Source organism: Salmo salar, chromosome ssa13 (genome assembly GCF_905237065.1).
Source record: "Salmo salar chromosome ssa13, Ssal_v3.1, whole genome shotgun sequence".
NCBI classification, from domain to species: Eukaryota; Metazoa; Chordata; class Actinopteri; order Salmoniformes; family Salmonidae; genus Salmo; species Salmo salar.
In genome coordinates this window covers 35,325,931-35,341,493 of record NC_059454.1, presented here as the reverse complement: position 1 = coordinate 35,341,493, position 15,563 = coordinate 35,325,931, and the positions used below count along the sequence as shown (strand labels likewise).

General features: G+C 46.3%; 1 protein-coding gene across 20 annotated transcripts in view; it reads left to right on the top strand.

Moving 5' to 3' along the window:
• The window catches only part of LOC106567251 (rap1 GTPase-activating protein 1), a 125,226-nt gene that overhangs the window by 76,288 nt on the left and 33,375 nt on the right, over positions 1–15,563 (top strand). The window contains exon 1 of one of the 20 annotated variants that reach the window (XM_014136326.2): positions 7,336–7,688. The exons of 18 other annotated variants lie outside the window; for them this stretch is intronic. The gene's annotated coding sequence lies outside the window, so the exon portion shown is untranslated. Of the gene's footprint in view, positions 1–7,335; positions 7,689–15,563 lie in introns of those variants that run through there. One more of the 20 variants, XM_014136327.2, reaches the window with a different exon arrangement.

The following is a 15,563-nucleotide window of genomic DNA, read 5'->3' as shown; positions in this document are numbered from 1 at the left end:
AGCTCGTCTGGTAGGGTGGCGTTGGTGTCTGCGACGTGACTGGCTTTCTGTTTGTAATCCGTGATCGTTAGAACCCCCTGCCACATACGCCTTATTAAGCCAGAGGCCTACTGCAACATCTGCCATGATGTTAATGTGTTAGAGGGAATGGGGGGGGGGACATGGGGACTGACAGAGACACTGGGAGTGTTGCAGAAAGAACATGTTTACTGAACATGTAGGCAAAAGTAGAACACTTCCTTAACATTTTACATCCATCATAATGCTACTGTATGAATGTTGTTTGGAAATGAAATTAGCATGTACTGTAGGCGCAAATACGACATGTAAGCCAGCCCATGTTCATTTTTTAAGCAAGAGGCTAGATTTATAAAGAAAGACACGAAGGAGGACACACGCAACATCTGCTTGCTATATTTAAAAGCAACAGGTTTATTTCCTCCTCATGTTAAATATCAACAAGTTTTTTTCAAGTTGTTGGTGTTTGATTGAAATGCTTGTTGACCCAGAGAGAGTGGAAGGAGTTAGTTAGTGATGCTAGATCGCATTGGGTGGGCCGGCCAATGGTTGGTCCAATTCCTCCTACAGTGATGCTGGAGCGTGTTGCCTTGTAGGCTGGGCTATCCCTCCTACAGTGATGCTGGAGCGTGTTGCCTTGCGTAGGCTGGGCTATCCCTCCTACAGTGATGCTGGAGCGTGTTGCCTTGCGTAGGCTGGGCTATCCCTCCTACAGTGATGCTGGAGCGTGTTGCCTTGCGTAGGCTGGGCTATCCCTCCTACAGTGATGCTGGAGCGTGTTGCCTTGCGTAGCCTGGGCTATCCCTCCTACAGTGATGCTGGAGCGTGTTGCCATGCGTAGGCTGGGCTATCCCTCCTACAGTGATGCTGGAGCGTGTTGCCTTGCGTAGGCTGGGCTATCCCTCCTACAGTGATGCTGGAGCGTGTTGCCTTGTAGGCTGGGCTATCCCTCCTACAGTGATGCTGGAGCGTGTTGCCTTGTAGGCTGGGCTATCCAATGGAGAGTAGGTGGAAGGAGGAGGGGAAGGATGCTGGGGAGAGGACAGGCCTCTCAACCCCCTAATCAACAGTCAGTGATACCGCCAGGTATCTGAGTCAGAGCCATATCAACAGTCAATAATACCGCCAGGTTTCTGAGTCAGAGCCATATCAACAGTTAATAATACCGCCAAGTATCCGAGGCAGAGCCATATCAACAGTCAATAATACCGCCAAGTATCCGAGGCAGAGCCATATCAACAGTCAATAATACCGCCAGGTATCTGAGTCAGAGCCATATCAACAGTCAATAATACCGCCAGGTATCCGAGGCAGAGCCATATCAACAGTCAATAATACCGCCAGGTATCCGAGGCAGAGCCATACCAACAGTCAATAATACCGCCAGGTATCCGAGGCAGAGCCATACCAACAGTCAATAATACCGCCAGGTATCCGAGGCAGAGCCATATCAACAGTCATTAATACCGCCAGGTATCCGAGGCAGAGCCATATCAACAGTCATTAATACCGCCAGGTATCCGAGGCAGAGCCATATCAACAGTCATTAATACCGCCAGGTATCCGAGGCAGAGCCATATCAACAGTCAATAATACCGCCAAGTATCCGAGGCAGAGCCATATCAACAGTCAATAATACCGCCAGGTATCCGAGGCAGAGCCATATCAACAGTCAATAATACCGCCAGGTATCCGAGGCAGAGCCATATCAACAGTCATTAATACCGCCAGGTATCCGAGGCAGAGCCATATCAACAGTCAATAATACCGCCAGGTATCCGAGGCAGAGCCATATCAACAGTCATTAATACCGCCAGGTATCCGAGTCAGAGCCATATCAACAGTCAATAATACCGCCAGGTATCCGAGGCAGAGCCATATCAACAGTCAATAATACCGCCAAGTATCCGAGGCAGAGCCATATCAACAGTCATTAATACCGCCAGGTATCCGAGGCAGAGCCATATCAACATATCACCAGCTCCTCCTCTATCAACTTTGATAGATCACATTGAACACATCAGATGTAGATAGCAGCTGGCCTTTCATTCCTTCAGTTTTATCAAAGCTTGAAGTGGTCAAATGTATCCCGTTTTTCCTGTGAGAAATTTCTATTTTTGCTGATACTTTTCATCTCAGGTAAGCTTGTGGTGATTAGCATGCTTGTTTGAAGGAGCTGGTTCAGCGTTCTATGAGAAATGAGGAGCTGAGAGAGATTGAGCCCTACGCAGCCTAATAGTGGGATGTTGTCCATGCCTCAGATCCCATGGGATGTGATGTATCTGTGATGGGTTCGTAAACCCCGGGCAGGCTGTGCTCTGGGGTCAACTGATGGTCACACGCAATCACCCAGCCATCCAGATCTCACAGATTACACCCTGGACAGCTCTGCTCTCCTCTCCATCCATCCACGCAAACGCTGGTCTCTGCCTCTCTCTGACACACCAGTAAATGAGAGGGGAAAGCCAGAAGTAAGCATAATGGTTTGGTTTCTGTCTTTTTCCCTTCAGCTCATATATTGACACACATGAAATGTAGTGGTCACAGCAGAGCCCCACCAGCTCCTCACTACACTATATTACTGGTGGTCACAGCAAAGCCCCACCAGCTCCTCACTACACTATATTACTGGTGGTCACAGCAGAGCCCCACCAGCTCCTCACTACACTATATTACTGGTGGTCACAGCAGAGCCCCACCAGCTCCTCACTAAACTATATTACTGGTGGTCACAGCAGAGCCCCACCAGCTCCTCACTACATTATATTACTGGTGGTCACAGCAGAGCCCCACCAGCTCCTCACTAAACTATATTACTGGTGGTCACAGCAGAGCCCCACCAGCTCCTCACTACACTATATTACTGGTGGTCACAGCAGAGCCCCACCAGCTCCTCTCTACACTATATTACTGGTGGTCACAGCAGAGCTTCACCAGCTCCTCACTACACTATATTACTGGTGGTCACAGCAGAGCCCCACCAGCTCCTCTCTACACTATATTACTGGTGGTCACAGCAGAGCCCCAACAGCTCCTCTCTACACTATATTACTGGTGGTCACAGCAGAGCCCCACCAGCTCCTATCTACACTATATTACTGGTGGTCACAGCAGAGCTCCAGCAGCTCCTCACTACACTATATTACTGGTGGTCACAGCAGAGCTCCAGCAGCTCCTCACTACACTATATTACTGGTGGTCACAGCAGAGCTCCAGCAGCTCCTCACTACACTATATTACTGGTGGTCACAGCAGAGCTCCAGCAGCTCCTCACTACACTATATTACTGGTGGTCACAGCAGAGCCCCACCAGCTCCTCACTACACTATATTACCGGTGGTCACAGCAGAGCCCCACCAGCTCCTCACTACAGTATATTACTGGTGGTCACAGCAGAGCCCCACCAGCTCCTCACTACACTGTATTACTGGTGGTCACAGCAGAGCCCCACCAGCTCCTCTCTACACTATATTACTGGTGGTCACAGCAGAGCCCCCCAGCTCCTCACTACACTATATTACTGGTGGTCACAGCAGGGCCCCACAAGCTCCTCTCTAAACTATATTACTGGTGGTCACAGCAGAGCCCCACCAGCTCCTCTCTACACTATATTACTGGTGGTCACAGCAGAGCCCCACCAGCTCCTCTCTACACTATATTACTGGTGGTCACAGCAGCGCCCCACCAGCTCCTCTCTACACTATATTACTGGTGGTCACAGCAGAGCCCCACCAGCTCGTCTCTGGCTTGGGCGATATACCGTATACCGGGGTATTTTCAAATACCAACTGTATGATTTTCAATACTGTTCCCAACATTTTGGGGGTTGGGGGCACCCCTGTCTCGCTGGGGCTGCCGTACTACGCTGCTGCTTATAACTAACTATAAGTGAAGTATAACTATTAGATAATCTAAGATGTGTCAAATAAATGATATCCAGCTCAGGGCTCCAGCTATGCATTTGGTTCGCTAACTTACTAGCTTAGTGGCTAGATTTCAAGATCAAGCTTCTTGGTTACAGAAGAGACATTCAATCCCCTCCTGGATCAAGATCCCTGTTGCCTTAATTGTTTGGTGCGTAAAAAAGTATATACACTGCTCAAAAAAATAAAGGGAACACTTAAACAACACAATGTAACTCCAAGTCAATCACACTTCTGTGAAATCAAACTGTCCACTTAGGAAGCAACACTGATTGACAATACATTTCACATGCTGTTGTGCAAATGGAATAGACAACAGGTGGAAATTATAGGGAATTAGCAGGACACCCCCAATAAAGGAGTGGTTCTGCAGGTGGGGACCACAGACCACTTCTCAGTTCCTATGCTTCCTGGCTGATGTTTTGGTCACTTTTGAATGCTGGCGGTGCTTTCACTCTAGTGGTAGCATGAGACGGAGTCTACAACCCACACAAGTGGCTCAGGTAGTGCAGCTCATCCAGGATGGCACATCAATGCGAGCTGTGGCAAGAAGATTTGCTGTGTCTGTCAGCGTAGTGTCCAGAGCATGGAGGCGCTACCAGGAGACAGGCCAGTACATCAGGAGACGTGGAGGAGGCCGTAGGAGGGCAAAAATCCAGCAGCAGGACCGCTACCTCCACCTTTGTGCAAGGAGGAGCAGGAGAAGCACTGCCAGAGCCCTGCAAAATGACCTCCAGCAGGCCACAAATGTGCATGTGTCTGCTCAAACGGTCAGAAACAGACTCCATGAGGGTGGTATGAGGGCCCGACGTCCACAGGTGGGGGTTGTGCTTACAGCCCAACACCGTGCAGGACGTTTGGCATTTGCCAGAGAACACCAAGATTGGCAAATTCGCCACTGGCGCCCTGTGCTCTTCACAGATGAAAGCAGGTTCACACTGAGCACGTGACAGACGTGACAAAGTCTGGAGACGCCGTGGAGAACGTTCTGCTGCCTGCAACATCCTCCAGCATGACCGGTTTGGCGGTGGGTCAGTCATGGTGTGGGGTGGCATTTCTTTGGGGGGCCGCACAGCCCTCCATGTGCTCGCCAGAGGTAGCCTGACTGCCATTAGGTACCGAGATGAGATCCTCAGACCCCTTGTGAGACCATATGCTGGTGCGGTTGGCCCTGGGTTTCTCCTAATGCAAGACAATGCTAGACCTCATGTGGCTGGAGTGTGTCAGCAGTTCCTGCAAGAGGAAGGCATTGATGCTATGGACTGGCCCGTCCGTTCCCCAGGCCTGAATCCAATTGAGCACATCTGGGACATCATGTCTCGCTCCATCCACCAACGCCACGTTGCACCACAGACTGTCCAAGAGTTGGCGGATGCTTTAGTCCAGGTCTGGGAGGAGATCCCTCAGGAGACCATCCGCCACCTCATCAGGAGCATGCCCAGGCGTTGTAGGGAGGTCATACAGGCACGTGGAGGCCACACACACTACTGAGCCTCATTTTGACTTGTTTTAAGGACATTACATCAAAGTTGGATCAGCCTGTAGTGTGGTTTTCCACTTTAATTTTGAGTGTGACTCCAAATCCAGACCTCCATGGGTTGATAAATTGGATTTCCATTGATTATTTTTGTGTGATTTTGTTGTCAGCACATTCAACTAAGAAAAAAGTATTTAATAAGATTATTTCTTTCATTCAGATCTAGGATGTGTTGTTTAAGTGTTCCCTTTATTTTTTTGAGCAGTATATATATACAGTACCAGTCAAAAGTTTGGACACACTTACTCATTGAAGGGTTTTTCTTTAGTTTGAATATTTTCTACATTGTAGAATAATAGTGAAGACATCAAAACTATGAAATAACAAATGGAATCATATAGTATCCAAAAAAGTGTTAAACAAATCTAAATATATTTTAGATTTTTCACAGTAGCATTCTCTCAACCAGCTTCATGAGGCAGTCACCTGGAATGCATTTCAATTAACAGGTGTGCCTTGTTAAAAGTTCATTTGTGGAATTTATTTCCTTCTTAATGCATTTGAGCCTATCAGTTGTGTGCCAAGGTAGGGGTGGTATACAGAAGATAGCCCTATTTGGTAAAAGACCAAGTCCATATTATGGCAAGAACAGCTCAAAAAAGCAAAGAGAATCGAAGATCAGTCAATCTGGAATGAAAACAGAAACACAGTGGGACAGGACAGCAGGTGTTAGAGGGAAAGATGGGGAGCAAGCGAGGGAGAGAAAGGGAGGAGTCCATCGACGTAAGACCCTCTCTCATTGCCTCCTTCTCAAAACCCATTGGAGAAGGTCAGAAGGGAGGGACCTACCCACTGGGCACACACTGGTTGAATCAACATTGTTTCTACGTCATTTCAATGAAATGACATTGAACCAACGTTGAATAGACGTTGAATTGACGTCTGTGCCCAGAGGGCATGGCTTTCTCATACAATGGGTTTTGAGAAAAAGACGAGGAGAGAAGGACATATGTGAAATTTGCAGTTTGACATGTGAAAATCACATTTTCAAACGTGAAATAGATGTCAATTTAATGTGAAACTACATTTTGACATGTATTACATTTTTAGTTCACATGTTAACACCACCTTTTCAAGGGAAGAGAATTAAAACAATTCACCTCACACATGAATTGCAGATGATTATCACAATACACAAATATAAAGACTGTTCTATAATCCCTTGTAATCTCTCCTGGCATAGCAAACACCACTAGTAGGATGAATTGTACTGTATGACTATGCTCCAGAGCACATGTTTTAGTAAAGGCAAGTCCACTTACTGTTTCTACGTACCTGAGGGGACAAACAAACATATGCTTTAGATGAAGAGAACATCGCCAGGGACATTAAGTCTGTTAGAAGCTGAATGTGGCAGGAGGACTCAGGAGACGTTCCAGTAATGGATGAAATATGAGCTTTTCCTTTTTATTGCAGGAGTGTAATCACTGCTTCTCTGGTATTAGTCATGAAATGCTCCTCTGCTTTTATCCTCTCAATCAAAATGATTCTCTCTTACTGGAAAACTAATGATAGAATCATCATAAACCCACACTCAATATAGTGGTGTGTGTGTGTGTGTGTGTGCGTGCGTGCGTGTGTGTGCACATGCCTGTGTGTGTGTGCTTGCGTGTGTTTTTTGCGTGTCTGTCCATGTGTCGGGGGAAGGGCAGATATATTCTCTCGTGTGTAACTGATTTGGTTGCCAGAGCAACCGTTCCTGGCTAGGGAGGCATGTTGTTTAATTAAGGTGAGGTGTAATGAACGCAGAGGAGAAGAGAACAAACCTCCATCAAACAGCCCTGCCCAGCCCAGCCTCTCAGAGCAGAGCGGCAGGCTTCACTCTTTCTCCCTCTCCCGCTCTCTCTCTCGCTTTCTCCCAGTCCAAGCATGTGCGGGGGAGGGGCACCGTGCCACAGAGGGAGGAAGGGAGGGAGATAGGAGGAGAGCGCCAACACAAGAGTTTTGAGAGAGAGAACGAATGAATGAGAGATCTAGAGAGAGAGAGCTAGAAAGGGAGGAAAAAGAGGGCCAGCCTACCAGCGCAGAAGTTGGTGTGACAGCCCAGAGAGGCTCCGCTTGTCCAGCAGGTGTGTAACAGTCAGAGAGAGAGAGTTGAGACTGAGTGATCAGACGAGAAGAGAGAGAGAGAGTCGAGTCTTAGCCATCTGCTTCTTGACTGGTCTCTGATATATTTATCTGGGAGAAAGACTGCATACAGCTGACACAGAGTGAGTAACTTACTTATTTCTTTGTGTCCGTCATGTTTGCTCTGATGGTACCTACCGCTTTTACTATATGTCCCACTAATTTCATTCTGTAGCATAATATATAGGTTGGATTTGTTTTGCAATCTGTGCTGTGTTGTAGTGGTGGGAGGATGAAGCTGTAGTGGCTTAGTGCTGCCTGTAAACTGATATGCAGGAGGTTTACGTAGAGTCACGCAGCGAGCAGGAAGCAGGCAGCAGGATGGGAGGATGGCAGGCAGGCAGGTGGCAGGCAGCAAGCAGGTGCACAGAGCATACAGTATGTAATGTGTCATGCACGACATGCTTTTGTTCTGTTGAACAGCTCGTAATGAGGAGGAAAGAGGAGAGTCCCCCTGCTGCTCTGACAGGATGTTTTTGTTATTTAGCTATGTGCTCTGGCAGTGTGGAGTGCTGCACGGTACGGTGTGTTTCCTCCTGCCTGATTCCTGTCATGGGGAAATAATTAATACTCTATATTAGAACTATGCACACTTGTACACAGACACACACACATAGTCTATACAGTTGACCATTTCATTCCACTCTTCTGATAGATCCCTTACACAGACATATCTTAATTAAATTCCTCCCACAACCACCAGCACCTCTTCCTCCTCATTGTCCTCCTCCTCAGGGAGTCGGAGTGTCTGATGGCTGGTTCGTGTTCGTGCTTGTTGGTGTGTGTGTCTGGGCTCCCACACCCCGTCCATCCACAGTGTGTGTGTCTGGGCTCCCACACCCCGACCATCCACAGTGTGTGTGTCTGGGCTCCCACACCCCGTCCATCCACAGTGTGTGTGTCTGGGCTCCCACACCCCGTCCATCCACAGTGTGTGTGTCTGGGCTCCCACACCCCGTCCATCCACAGTGTGTGTGTCTGGGCTCCCACACCCCGACCATCCACAGTGTGTGTGTTGGGCTAACTGTGCTGGGCAGTTGATCTCTCATAGGACAGACTGAGCTGCCTGCCTGGCCTCATTGAATTCCACTGAAGACACACTGGTGTCAACTTCATCTCCTCAAGAGACTCACTGCTGTCTGTCAGGAAGGTCTCTCTTTCTCTGTAAGATGAAGACAGCAGCTCTATCAGTCAGACACAGCAGACGTGATAATGACTTTACCAACAGGTATATCTCCCCACATACTGTAGTGTGGCTGATTAATAGTCCTTGTTTACATTATTTAATAGATCATTAGCCTGGACAAAGACAGTGGCTAATTAAACATTGATTAGCTTTTAACAAGAGGGGGGGTTCAATTTCTTATTTCTGCTTAAATCTCTGCATGGGCTGTGCTTGATGACTTAGCCTATGGGATAGTGAATCTATCTGTACAGGAACATCCGTGCTTCCGTGCTGGCTACAATGGAGAGCTGCTACAGTACCACATGAGAGGGTGTTCACTCGAAACGTCTGTCAGGAGGAATGAAAGACCGAGAGGGAGAGTGCTGTTAACACACACACCTCCAGACTAATAGCACTCTTGATATCCACGTGTGTTTTTACAGTCTTACTGTAGCAGTTCTATGTCAGATTAGACTTGTCATTTGATGTGTCAGTTCCAAACCCAACAGCGATCATTTTCAGATCTGCTGGTCCTATATGTTTGACATGTCTGTTGATAAAAGATGGCTGATGCAGTTTGTACAATACAGTGCTTATACATTTCTTATAATAGACTTGACCCACTGGTCACGCCACGTCATTTCAACGTGGGTAGTATTTGGTTGATTACGTTGATCAATGAGATTACAACCTATTTTCACCCACTCAAAAAAGACAGTCAAAAATGTGTTACATTCCCAATGTATTGTCACTGTGCTTTCAACCATCTAAAAACACAACAATATTCCAGTGAAAAAGTAATGTGTCAGATTTTAGGTTTAGTTGTCACCTAAATGTAACATCTCTGCGGTTTCAACCATTTAAAAGCACAGCAAAGTTCAAATATTTAGATGTTGTTTATTTCTACAGCAACTTAATGTGTTATCACTGTGCTTCATCTACTAGCAGAACCAAATGACCTGGATTGTAATTGAGACTATTTAAGTACATGGTGCCAGTGGTCAATGCCATTTGAGATTTTGCATAGATTATTATAGGAATTGTCTCCACAGCCCTGCAACATTTGCATGCTTTCTATGATTACATAAGTAGACGTTTATTGTTACAGTAACCTGCATTGTGTTTGGTTGACAACGCAACCAAATATGAAGATTTAAAGGAGACTACTTTGTATCCACTGAAGATGCTATTCACATGGCCGTAACACATCTGGACAAGAGGAACACCTATGCGAGAATGCTGTTCATTGACTACAGTTCAGCATTCAACACTATCATTCCCTCCAAGCTTGACACCAAGTTCAGAGCCCTGGGTCTGGTCACCACCCTCACCTACCGTTGCACCATCGAGAGCTTCCTGACTGGTTACATAATGACCTGGTACGTGAATTGCTCCATCGGCGACCACCAGGCCCTCCAGCGGGTGGTGAAGATGGACCAGTACATCACTGGGACCTAGGCCCTCCAGCAGGTGGTGAAGATAGACCAGTACATCACTGGGACCGGGGCCCTCCAGCGGATGGTGAAGACAGCCCAGTACATCACTGGGACCGTGCTCCCACCCATCTAGGACATCTACTGGAAGTGGTGCCTGAGAAAGTCCTGCAGCATCATCAAGGACCCCACACACCAGCCACGAGCTGTTCTCTTCCTTACCGTTGGGCAGATGGTATCGGAACAGGTTTGATACCAATAGGCTCAGAAACAGTTGGACAATGTATACCATGCGTATCCCATACGACTAATAAAACATGAAATTTAGGGATGAATATTTTCCCGAAAATCGGCCAATTTCAATACCGGGAATAATTAATAATTTGAATCGGAAAATGCCCATTTAATGCCTTTTAAAACCAAGATATGGTCACGATGCCAGGTTTCTCCCCAAATTAGAGGGGTGTTGCACCACCTTGTCAGATTGGCTGCACCACTATGTAAAGATTTTAGAGTTAATGAAACTGATATTTAATAATGATAGAATAACTATCTTTGATCACCAATGACATTGTGAATTGTGAAACAGGCCGTTCATAAATTCTGAGTGTTATCATGTTCCTCAATTTATTAGTGCATTTCAGCAGTAGGCTATCTGGACACAGAGCACTCTCAGGACACACCGAGCGCAGTGTTGTCAAATCGTACAAACTTGGTAACGACAGTCAAACAAATGTCAAATGACCAAAGTTGCTAAGCTTGCTAGATATCATCCTTCAACGAATGACAGAATATCTCCTATATTTGGCAAAATCGAGTTGATGATTATACAGATAGCAGATCAGTTCATGAATAACGAGGAGATAAAAAGTGGAAATATACTGAACAAAAATATAAAGGCAAAATGCAACAATTTCAAAGATTTTGCTGAGTTACAGTTCATATAAGGAAATCAGTAAATTTAAATAAATTCATTAGGCCCTTATCTATGGATTTCCCATGACTGGGCAGGGGCACAGCCATGGGTGGGCCTGGGAGGACATAGGCCCAGCCAATCAAAATGTGTTTTTCCCCACAAACGGGCTTTATTACAGACAGAAATACTCCTCAGCACCCCGGTCCCTCAGACGATCCCGCAGGTGAAGAAGCCGGATGTGGAGGCCCTGGGCTGGTGTGGTTACACGTGGTCTGCGGTTGTGAGGCCGGTTGGACGTACTGCCAAATTCTCTAAAATGACGTTGGAGGCGGCTTATGGTAGAGAAATAGCATTCAATTCTCTGGCAACAGCTCTGGTGGATATTCCTGCAGTCAGCATGCCAATTGCACGCTCCCTCAAAACTTGAGACATCTGTGGCATTGTGTTGTGACAAAATTGCACATTTTAGAGTGACCTTTTATTGTCCCCAGCACCTGTGTAATGATCATGCTGTTTAATCAGCTTCTTGATATGCCACACCTGTCAGGTGGATGGATTATCTTGGCAAAGGGGAAATGCTCACTAACAGGGATGTAAACAAATTTGTGCACAACATTTGAGGGAAATAAGCTTTTTGTGCATATGAACATTTCTGGGATCTTTTATTTCAGCTCATGAAACATGGGACCAACACTTTACATGTAGCGTTTCTATTTTTGTTCAGTATTTTTTCAGTGTTGCTGACACAGCGTCTCCTGGTTTTGCTATTGAATGTATCTGACTAACATCTATAGGTCCCCAAGGTTAGCCCCCGCAGCATTGTGAATGTTGTACATCCGGCAGCTTGGGCTCTAGTCTATTTCAGTTCCTACAGTCAATCAATCCTGCTTGCTGATTCATGTTGAACACCAATACAGGTTGTATTTTCATTAGTACACGCCAAGACTACTGATTGCCATGCCAACAAATGAAACCTCCCCTAGTGAATTGACTGATTTAATCACGATATTTTGATTACAGTTAGGCTACATTCGATGGACCACTACTGTCTACACTGTATTGGTATTGATTAAGGCATTGATGCTGCCTTGAGGTGTTTGTGGCTTAATGTCTCACACACCTATGGCATGGCTAGTGGTTTCAGAGAGAGAGCAGAATATTTCAGAGAGGATACAGTAGTGCTCAAATGTGGTAGGCAGGCAGGCAGTCTCCTGGGTTGGAGACAGTGAGTAGAGAGATGTGTGCAGGCAGGCAGAGATGTGTGGCAGGCAGGCCGAGATGTGTGGCAGGGAGAGTGGCAGGCAGGCAGAGATGTGTGGCAGGGAGAGTGGCAGGCAGGCAGAGATGTGTGGCAGAGAGAGTGGCAGGCAGGCAGAGATGTGTGGCAGGGAGGGTGGCAGGCAGGCAGAGATGTGTGGCAGGGAGGGTGGCAGGCAGGCAGAGATGTGTGGCAGGGAGGGTGGCAGGCAGGCAGAGATGTGTGGCAGGGAGGGTGGCAGGCAGGCAGAGATGTGTGGCAGGGAGGGTGGCAGGCAGGCAGAGATGTGTGGCAGGGAAGGTGGCAGGGAGGCAGAGATGTGTGGCAGGCAGGCAGAGATGTGTGGCAGGGAAGGTGGCAGGCAGGCAGAGATGTGTGGCAGGCAGGCAGTCTCCTGGGTTGGAGACGGTGAGTAGAGAGATGTGTGGCAGGGAGGGTGGCAGGCAGGCAGGCAGAGATGTGTGGCAGGCAGGCAGTCTCCTGGGTTGGAGACGGTGAGTAGAGAGATGTGTGGCAGGGAGGGTGGCTGAGTGTCCTCCCTGGATCCCTTAAGTGACTTCTCTCCAGAGAGACTCCTGCTTAATGGGACATGAAGCACACTTAGAGAAAATAAGATAGTATTCACAACAGTAGTTTGCTTGTTTGGTGTAAGATCTCATTATCTTATTTTATCATTGTGACATTGTGAATATTGCTGATGATTTTTTAGAGATCAGTGTAGGTCTATGTGACTGAGCTTGTTGAGTTTGTCATTGCTCTGGGAGGTCAGAGGGTTAACATACCGCTAATGGATTTGTGTTGACATATGTTTGTGAAGACCTAGGAAGGATCTTTACAATCTGACATCCTTTTGTTAGAGTGGTTTGTTTTGGCATGTAGATCATTCTAAATAATGAACATTCACCCACACTACTCACCCTGGGCCCCTTACAAACAGTGCCACCCAAATCGGCTAAGTCTGGTCTAACTCTAGTTTTTAGAGATATAGTTACAGAATGTGAGGTTAGTATTACCTGTTAGAGCCTTTTTCTCATCCTCTGTGGAACTTCACGTTTCCTGGGTAGCTAGCTTCGTAGTTGATATTCCACATTGTGTACTGGTTTTATCTCAAGGTTAATAAAAGCTGCATCTTGTCAGCCTTGACAAACAAGGAGGCGTAATGGTGGACGTGAAGGTAATGCATTTACTCAGGAGTGTGGCGGACAAGCAGCCCAATGTGGAGAATAATCCCATTTCCGCTCAGAGAGGTTGTCTGCTGTGTGATGGATGGGGCCTTGGAGAGGAGACCTGGGCACGCTGTTCTCGTGCACTATTTAATCAAAACATCTGTAATAAAAGGACATGGGCTCACTCAAGACACTTCCTGATATTGCTAGGTTGACCCCAGTCAATCTCTCACACCACATTGTGCCACTTCAGGCGCAGTTAGATTGTGATCAGGACTAACTTGTCACAGTGGGATTCAAACTCGGGGGGTGGTATGACAAAGAATTCACCAAAATGTTGACTGTAACAAGTCTCAAGGTATGCTTGTTTCACATATAAAAACGTTGACTGTAACAAGTCAAGGTATGCTTGTTTCACATATAAAAACGTTGACTGTAACAAGTCTCAAGGTATGCTTGTTTCACATATAAAAACGTTGACTGTAACAAGTCTCAAGGTATGCTTGTTTCACATATAAAAACGTTGACTGTAACAAGTCTCAAGGTATGCTTGTTTCACATATAAAAACGTTGACTGTAACAAGTCTCAAGGTATGCTTGTTTCACATATAAAAACGTTGACTGTAACAAGTCTCAAGGTATGCTTGTTTCACATATAAAAACGTTGACTGTAACAAGTCTGAAGGTACCCTTGTTTTACATATCCAGTCTTTTTAAATGGTTTCTGCAAGAAATTGAAATTCACCATTTAGTTCAACTCTCATAGCCCCGGAAACCGCTTTTGTGTTTTCCTCCAGTCACTGAGTCATCATGTATCTATGATGTAATAATACTCCTGTCAGAACAATAGAGGAAGGAAGACAAAGCAGAGAAGAGAAAGGTTGGAATGATATTGGATAGGTTTACTCAGTCTCTTCATATCGCTCTTCAACCGCAGTTCACTTTTTACACCATAGGCCAGGAATGGGAAACTTTGATAGGGGTGGCGGTCACAAAAAAAACGGAACTCATTATGAGGGGCCGCAGTGGCTCATGGGTCTGCGTACCCACATCCATACCCCCACCCATCCTTGTGACAGTGAAAAGATAGCATTTCCTGCAATTCTATTGATTACCATGTTGCGGAGAGAAGATATTTGCAATTTTATAACTAATTTCATGGTATTCTTCTAATTTTGTCATGGGGCTGAGAGAAACGTGCAGTTTTAGAGATAATATCCTGAAATTCTACACATTTTGCCATAGGGTGGAAGCAAATGTTGGCAGTCTTTAATATGATAACTGATGGTCAATGGGCCCCACCCTGGTTGGTAATTTGACCATGGATGGAGGGGTTTGTGTGCTGTTAACGTTGGTCTTCAGCTCCCACCCCCAACATAACCTGAACTTACTCACCTTATGTTCTGTCTGTCTGTCTGTCTGTCTGTCTGTCTGTCTGTCTGTCTGTCTGTCTGTCTGTCTGTCTGTCTGTCTGTCTGTCTGTCTGTCTGTCTGTCTGTCTGTCTGTCTGTCTGTCTGTCTGTCTGTCGACCAAAACGCAGCAGGAAAATGTATACTCATCTTCTTTTATTTAGGACAAAGAAGGAAAACCAAAACGTATACAAACACACCGACGATTAACAGTCCTGTAAGGCACGAAGCTATACACGGAAACAATCTCCCACAAAATCCCACGCCAAACACATACCTATTTATAGGACCTTCAATCAGAGGCAACGATAGACAGCTGCCTCCAACTGAAGGCCCCAACACCAATTAACTGAACATAGAAATACAAACGACTAGACTGAACATAGAACTAAACTAACAGAACAATAACCAAAACCCTGGACTAATAAATCAAATACCCCCCTACATACATAACCACCCTGAACCACATAAAACAAATACCCCCTGCCATGTCCTGACCAAACTATAAGAACAAATAACCCCTTTACTGGTCAGGACGTGTCTGTCTGTCTGTCTGTCTGTCTGTCTGTCTGTCTGTCTGTCTGTCTGTCTGTCTGTCTGTCTGTCTGTC